This window comes from Schistocerca americana, chromosome 7, assembly GCF_021461395.2.
Source record: "Schistocerca americana isolate TAMUIC-IGC-003095 chromosome 7, iqSchAmer2.1, whole genome shotgun sequence".
NCBI lineage: Eukaryota > Metazoa > Arthropoda > Insecta > Orthoptera > Acrididae > Schistocerca > Schistocerca americana.
In genome coordinates this window covers 194832654-194840860 of record NC_060125.1, presented here as the reverse complement: position 1 = coordinate 194840860, position 8207 = coordinate 194832654, and positions in this window count along the sequence as shown.

The window sequence follows — 8207 nt, the reverse complement described above, 5'->3', positions numbered from 1 at the left end:
AGGTTATGAATTTATAATCAGATCGATACATATACGGCACACGGTCCCACCCCACAATGTCAGTATCGGCTCTCGGGCAAAATAGATATTTTACATACACTGCCGAAAAAAAAATTATTACACCTGGAAAGGCAACGTCGATTTTGATCCGCTGACGGCATATGGGAGCTGAGGGATAGTGAATGTACTGATAATGGTTTCAACGTCGTCCGCCAACAGATAGTGCAGTGGCACAGGTACAGAGCGCCATCAGCATCTACCCCTTAATAGGGAAAGCTCACACCCAGAAGGCTCAGTGTGGTGCAAACCTGTGAAGAAAGCAGGGAACCATACCACGAAGACGCGCTCGTGCTTCCTACACCCAACTGAGTGATTCGAAAGAAGTTACATCGTAGCCTTTCGAGTGGAGGCATAGTCCTTTCGGACAATTGCTACAGGAGTTGGACGTGCTGCGTCACTTGTGCAACAATACTGGTATCAGTGGTCACGTGAAAATACTCTACATCTACATTTACATCTACAACTACATATAAAGTCCGCTAGCCACCAAGCGGTGTGTGGCGGAGAGCGCAATTCGCGCCAGTCATATTTCCCCCGTCTGTTCCACTCTCGGATCGCGCGAGGGAAAACCGTTTGTGTGAACGCCTCAGTACGAGCTCTAATTTCCATTATCTTTGAATGGTGATCAGTGCGCGATTTCAAAGTTGTTGTTGTTGTTGTCGTCTTCAGTCCTGAGACTGGTTTGATGCAGCTCTCCATGCTACTCTATCCTGTGCAAGCCCCTTCATCTCCCAGTACCTACTGCAACCTAAAACCAAAGTTGGTGGTAATAATATATGCTCTACATCCTCGGCGAAGATCGGATTTCGGAATTTAGTGAGCAGCCCCTTTCGCTTAGAGCACCGTCTATCTGCAAGTGTGTCCCACTTCAAACATTCTATGAGATTTGTAACGCTCTCGCGATGGCTAAATGTACCAGTCACGAATCTTGCCGCTCTTCTTTGGACTTTCTCAAACTCTCGGATCAGACCCAACCGGTAATGGTCCCATACAGACGAACAATAAGACTGGACGAACTAACGTATTGTAAGCTATTTCCTTTGTTGAAGGACTGCATCGCTTTAGGATTCTACCAATAAACCGCAATCTAGAGTTCTCCTTGCCCGTTACTTGTGTAACCTGATCATTCCATTTGAGATCATTTCGAATAGTCACACCCAGATACCTGACGGATGTTACCGCTTCCAAAGACTGGGCAATTATTTTGTACTCGTGCATTAATGGGGATTTTAGCCTTGTTGTACGCAGTAGGTTACACTTACTAATATTGAGAGATACCTGCCAATCATCACACCACGCATTTATTTTCTGCAAATCCTCATTGATTTGCTCAAAACTCTCTTGTGATACTGCTTTCCTGTAGACTACAGCATCATCGGCAGACACAGAGGACGTCCACATACCACAGACGTCTATCAGGATTGTCGAATTGTAAGAGAGCAGCAGTGGCAGATCGTACAGCTACCACAGGTTATTGCCAGTGGGACGACAGGCAGGCACACCTCTGTCTCATCTTCCACTCACGCCACACCACCGACATGTACGGCTCGACTGGTGCCATGGGAGGATAACTTGGAATATGGAATGCTGCGCCGTGGTCTTCAGCGATGAAAACAGATTCTGCCTGCACGCAGCTGATGGTTGGCGCTGTCTCGTAGAGCACATTCGTCCAAGATACACCGGCCGCACCTCAGGTCTTATGGTCTGGGGTGCGATAAGCTACAACTCTCGTTGACCTCTGTTTTTTTCTGGAGGGGACGCCAACCAGCGCTTGGTATGTGCAGAGTGGTGTTAGGCCCGTTCTTTTGCAGGTCTTGCAACAGGAAAGTGATGTGTTGTTCCAACAGGATAATGCTCGCCCACTCGCTGCCTGTGAAACTCAACGTGCTTTGCAAGACGTGCAGCAACGTCCCTGGCCAGCACAATCTCTGGACTTGCCTCCAGTCCAGTGCGTGTGGGATGTGATGGGACAAGAGGTGACTCTTGCGACTCGTCAACATGCATCTTTTACCGAACTGGATGAACAGGTTGAGCAGGTGTGTGCTACTGATCTGTAAATGTAATCACTTTATGTACTCCATATGCACTGTTACCACAGTAAATTTGACCGAATTGGAAATCTCTAAAAGCGTGTGCTAATTTTTTTTTTCTGGCAGTGGAGGAGGAGAGGAGGAGATTAGTGTTTAACGTCCCGTCGACAACGAGGTCATTAGAGACGGAGCACAAGCTCGGATTAGGGAAGGATGGGGAAGGAAATCGGCCGTGCCCTTTCGGAGGAACCATTCCGGGATTTGCCTGAAGTGATCTAGGGAAATCACGGAAAACCTACATCAGGACGGCCGGACGCGGGATTGAACCGTCGTCCTCCCGAATGCGAGTCCAGTGTGCTAACCACTGCGCCACCTCGCTCGGTCTGGCAGTGGATTTGTATTGCTCAGTATATACTAGTATAAACGTAGAACATCTCGGTTCATTTCCAGTTTCTTGAAGACTGCCATGTCGGTGTGTTTGGCAGTTACTTCGGAGCGTCCCGCCACTGCAGCCGACCAACGAGCAGTTACTCGTGACCCCACTGTTAAAAGTACGTCGAGTACTAAACTGCATTTTATGATGACCCGTTCTTTTCCTTTTTAGGAAAAATTTCAAAGAAACCATACCTGCTCGAATGGGATAGTGGTATGTGATTTAATGTTTCATTATGCGAATGCTTGACTATTAAAAGGACTGCGAAAATCAAAAACGTTCTGTGTGTGCCCCGCTCCGGATGCATCTCCTACAAAGTGGAGGGGGGGGGGGGTGTACACAGCAGGTGGGCTAGCCAGCAGTGCAGCTACGTCGAACCCACGTTGCTCGATTTTAGGATTCTCACGAAGTACCTAAATTGTGGACATATAATATTTTCAGCCAAGTTGACGCATTTAGGAAAAGTATTGTAAAAATTTACAACACGTTTCCGACTTCCTTCTTCACGTGTGGCACTCACAACATTTTCGTATGCATTCCGTTTCAAATGCGACGATCCGTTACTGGACTGGTGCCTCTCATGTTTCATTCGTGATTGTTTTAAATTCATCACAATCTGAGTTCTATTCCTGTCAATTAATAAATATTTAACGCTTGTAACTAACTTCAGTGACTGTCAAGACTACGCTGTCCTCTTTCTTAGTGGCAGTTTTGCATGTAATATTTTCTGTAGTTTAGCCGAGGCCACGATGAGCCAGAGTAGAAAGAGGGGCACTGGGCATTGACTCCAAGTCAAGTGCCTCTACAGCATCTACAACACTATTACGTACTGTGACAAGTACCTATGCTTGTGCACTGTCTTGGTTTTTTACAAGCTGTGCCATCTAGTCAAAAGAAATTTGTTTTTCGCTGACGGTTGGTCTTCCTAGAACGCTGTGGAGAGGGTAATCAGTGACAGATGCAGATCACAGTATTCCTTGAGGAGCGATACAGATGTATTTCGTTCAGTCGTTCTTTTCCGTCTTTGTATGGGGATGAGCCGACATTCTGGCGCCGTTTAGCGTTGGGCAAAAGCCATGTCCCTGTCTAAAAAGTTGTAAGAGAGCACCCCAGTATCTGAGGAACTCAGACATGGGGACAAGCGTAATGGATGAAGTGAAAAACTTACATGAAGAATGTGAGTGTAATAGAACCTGGTTAATACCTGCGTTCTTGGGAGTTCTGTCCGCCCCCGGTAGCTGAGTGGTCAGCGCGACAGAATGTCAATCCTAAGGACCTGGGTTCGATTCCCGGCTGGGTCAGAGAATTTCTCCGCTTAGCGACTGGGTATTGAGTTGTCCTACTCATCATCATTTCATCCTCATCGACGCATAAGTAGTTGAAGTGGCGTCAAATCGAAAGATTTGCAGCCGGCGAGCGGTCTACCCGACGGGAGGCCCTAGTCACACGACATTTACATTTATGGGAGGTATATGATTGGTTAACCCTATAAAACGTTTTCCAAGTGGGGCTTAGTTATTTTGTTAAATAAATATTATTGACAGCATTTTGGAGATCCTTTTTCGTATGTGGACAGGAGGTGTGTGGACTTGAAGAGAGGAGAGATAAGTTCAAATGGTTCAAATGGCTCTGAGCACTATGGGACTCAACTGCTTAGGTCATTAGTCCCCTAGAACTTAAAACTAGTTAAACCTAACTAACCTAAGGACGTCACAAACATCCATGCCCGAGCCAGGATTCGAACCTGCGACCGTAGCGGTCCTGCGGTTCCAGACTGCAGCGCCTTTAACCGCACGGCCACTTCGGCCGGCGGAGAGATAAGTCCTTTTGGGTACGGATCTCGTGGTCTGAGTATTCGGAAGAGAGAACTTCATCTGGGGATTCTGAGGAGAAGATGTCGTGTGGAGATCTTGAGATAGGCACTTGGCCCTCTGCGACTGAGAAAATATACGAGGGTTGGAACTTTAATAGTGGCAACTATTTATTTATAGCTCGTACACGATGGACTGGAATTCGAGTGTAGGAAAAGGGAGAGAAGGAAACGTAGTAGGTGAATATGGATTGGGGCTAAGAAATGAAAGAGGAAGCCGCCTGATAGAATTTTGCACAGAGCACAACTTAATCATAGCTAACACTTGGTTTAAGAATCATGATAGAAGGTTGTATACATGGAAGAACCCTGGAGATACTAAAAGGTATCAGATAGATTATATAATGGTAAGACAGAGATTTAGGAACCAGGTTTTAAATTGTAAGACGTTTCCAGGGGCAGATGTGGACTCTGACCACAATCTATTGGTTATGACCTGTAGATTAAAACTGAAGAAACAGCAAAAAGGTGGGAATTTAAGGAGATGGGTCCTGGATAAACTGAAAGAACCAGAGGTTGTACAGAGTTTCAGGGAGAGCATAAGGGAACAACTGAAAGGAATGGGGGAAAGAAATACAGTAGAAGAAGAATGGGTAGCTCTGAGGGATGATGTAGTGAAGGCAGCAGACGATCAAGTAGGTAAAAAGAAGAGGGTTAGTAGAAATCCTTGGGTAACAGAAGAAATATTGAATTTAATTGATGAAAGGAGACAATATAAAAATGCAGTAAATGAAGCAGGCAAAAAGGAATACAAACGTCTCAAAAATGAGATCGACAGGAAGTGCAAAATGGCTAAGCAGGGATGGCTAGAGGACAAATGTAAGGATGTAGAGGCTTATCTCACTAGGGGTAAGATAGATACTGCCTACAGGAAAATTAAAGAGACCTTTGGAGATAAGAGAACCACATGTATGAACATCAAGAGCTCAGATGGAAACCCAGTTCTAAGCAAAGAAGGGAAAGCAGAAAGGTGGAAGGAGTATATAGAGGGTCTATACAAGGGCGATGCACTAGAGGACAATATTATGGAAATGGAAGAGTATGTAGATAAAGATGAAATGGGAGATACGATACTGCGTGAAGAGTTTGACAGAGCACTGAAGGACCTGAGTCGAAACAAGGCCCCAGGAGTAGACAACATTCCATTGGAACTACTGACGGCCTTGGGAGAGCCAGTCCTGACAAAACTGCACCATCTGGTGAGCAAGATGTATGAAACAGGAGAAATACCCTCAGACTTCAAGAAGAATATAATAATTCCAATCTCAAAGAAAGCAGGTGTTGACAGATGTGAAAATTACCGAACAATCAGTTTAATAAGTCACAGCTGCAAAGTACTAACACGAATTCTTTACAAACGAATGGAAAAACTAGTAGAAGCTGACCTCGGGGAAGATCAGTATGGATTCCGTAGAAATACTGGAACACGTGAGGCAATACTGACCTTACGACTTATCTTAGGGGAAAGATTAAGGAAAGGCAAACCTACGTTTCTAGCATTTGTAGACTTAGAGATAGCTTTTGACAATGTTGACTGGAATACTCTCTTTCAAATTCTAAAGGTGGCAGGGGTAAAATACAGGGAGCGAAAGACTATTTACAACTTGTACAGAAACCAGATGGCAGTTATAAGAGTTGAGGGACATGAAAGGGAAGCAGTGGTTGGGAAGGGAGTAAGACAGGGTTGTAGCCTCTCCCCGATGTTATTCAATCTCTATATTGAGCAAGCAGTAAAGGAAACAAAAGAAAAATTTGGAGTAGGTATTAAAATCCATGGAGAAGAAATAAAAACTTTGAGGTTCGCCGATGACATTGTAATTCTGTCAGAGACAGCAAAGGACTTGGAAGAGCAGTTGAACGGAATGGATGGTGTCTTGAAGGGAGGATATAAGATGAACATCAACAAAAGCAAAACGAGGATAATGGAATGTAGTCGAGTTAAGTCGGGTGATGCTGAGGGTATTAGATTAGGAAATGAGACACTTAAAGTAGTAAAGGAGTTTTGCTATTTGGGCAGCAAAATAACTGATGATGGACGAAGTAGAGAGGATATAAAATGTAGACTGGCAATGGCAAGGAAAGCGTTTCTGAAGAAGAGAAATTTGTTAACATCGAGTATAGATTTAAGTGTCAGGAAGTTATTTCTGAAAGTATTTGTATGGAGTGTAGCCATGTATGGAAGTGAAACATGGACGGTAAATAGTTTGGACAAGAAGAGAATAGAAGCTTTTGAAATGTGGTGCTACAGAAGAATGCTGTAGATTAGATGGGTAGATCACATAACTAATGAGGAAGTATTGAATTGGATTGGGGAGAAGAGAAGTTTGTGGCACAACTTGACCAGAAGAAGGGATCGGTTGGTAGGACATGTTCTCAGGCATCAAGGGATCACCAATTTAGTATTGGAGGGCAGCGTGGAGGGTAAAAATCATAGGGGGAGACCAAGAGATGAATACACTAAGCAGATTCAGAAGGATGTAGGTTGCAGTAGGTACTGGGAGATGAAGAAGCTTGCACAGGATAGAGTAGCATGGAGAGCTGCACCAAACCAGTCTCAGGACTGAAGACCACAACAACAACAACAACACGACGGATACGTGTTTCAAAGTTTTACTGACCTTCAAAGTAGTCATCAGCACTGTGTATAACCCGTTGGCAGCGGAGTGGGAGTCTAGGGTACTCTTAGCAGTGCCAGTTGTGTTGACAGTTTGAGGGGCGTGGTCTATTGCACAACGAATTTGTAGCAGTCTTGAAGCGAATGCCATGAAGTGTTTCCTTCAGTTTAGAAATAGAGCTGAACTCAAGAGGGCTTAAGTCAGTGGAGTGCAGTAGGTGGTATAGCACTTAGCAGCCCCATCAGTCAAACAAATCAGTAAGAGCTTGCACAGTACGTGCTTGAGCATTGTCCTGCAAAATGATGGTCAGTTCCTGTAGAAAATGTCATCACTTCTGTCTCTATGCTGTTCATTTTTGGAACACAGCCTACGACCAGCTTTATTTTTTCATTTCCTGATGTGACCTTACCGTAAGTTAGACAGCATAAATATCTCGTTTATGTAGTATCAGCAAATAACCTGAGAGAGGAAATATAAGACAATATCAGCCCATCAGTCAGTGGCACCTCATAGCTTAAGTCAGTGGGCCACTACTCCAGAAAATTACTAGCCTTTGTTTTAAAATTATGTAACTAAAGAAACACATGTAAGAGTCAAATTTATTCAGAAACTTGACAAAATTCTAAAAGAACAAAATCAAATTTTCCTTTTTACTTTCACCTAGATGTTTACAGTTCATGCTTTATCTATTCATTTAAAAATGAAAATGGCCAATAATTTTCTCCCTGATCTGTGGATGACAAATGACGAAGTTTTTCTCCATTGAATAAACAAGAAGCGTATTTAGACTTCCCAAGTTCTTAGCACTTCTCAGAAAAGTTTTTATCCTATTCATTGTTGAAAAGCAACGTTCTGCCTCTAATGCATCATGGGAATTGTCAACAAGTTTCTCTGTCGGTTTCGTAACTTCAGAAAGAATATCATCTATATCAATTTCCAGCATAAATTTTTCGCAACTTTACTCTTGACTATCAGACTACAACAGAATAGTTTTATTTCAGTTTCAGGCCTTTGTTTGTCAGTCATGGGATTTGCTGCAATGGCCAATACTACCTGTCTGTCGGGTGTTCATTCTTAAAAGAAATGAAGCTTTTCTTGTAGAACAATTTAGCAGCTACTAAGTGTTCAGAAGAAGAATATCTGTCCACTACCTCAACACAGATACAGTCAAACACTTCCTTAGCTCCTGCCATGAATGT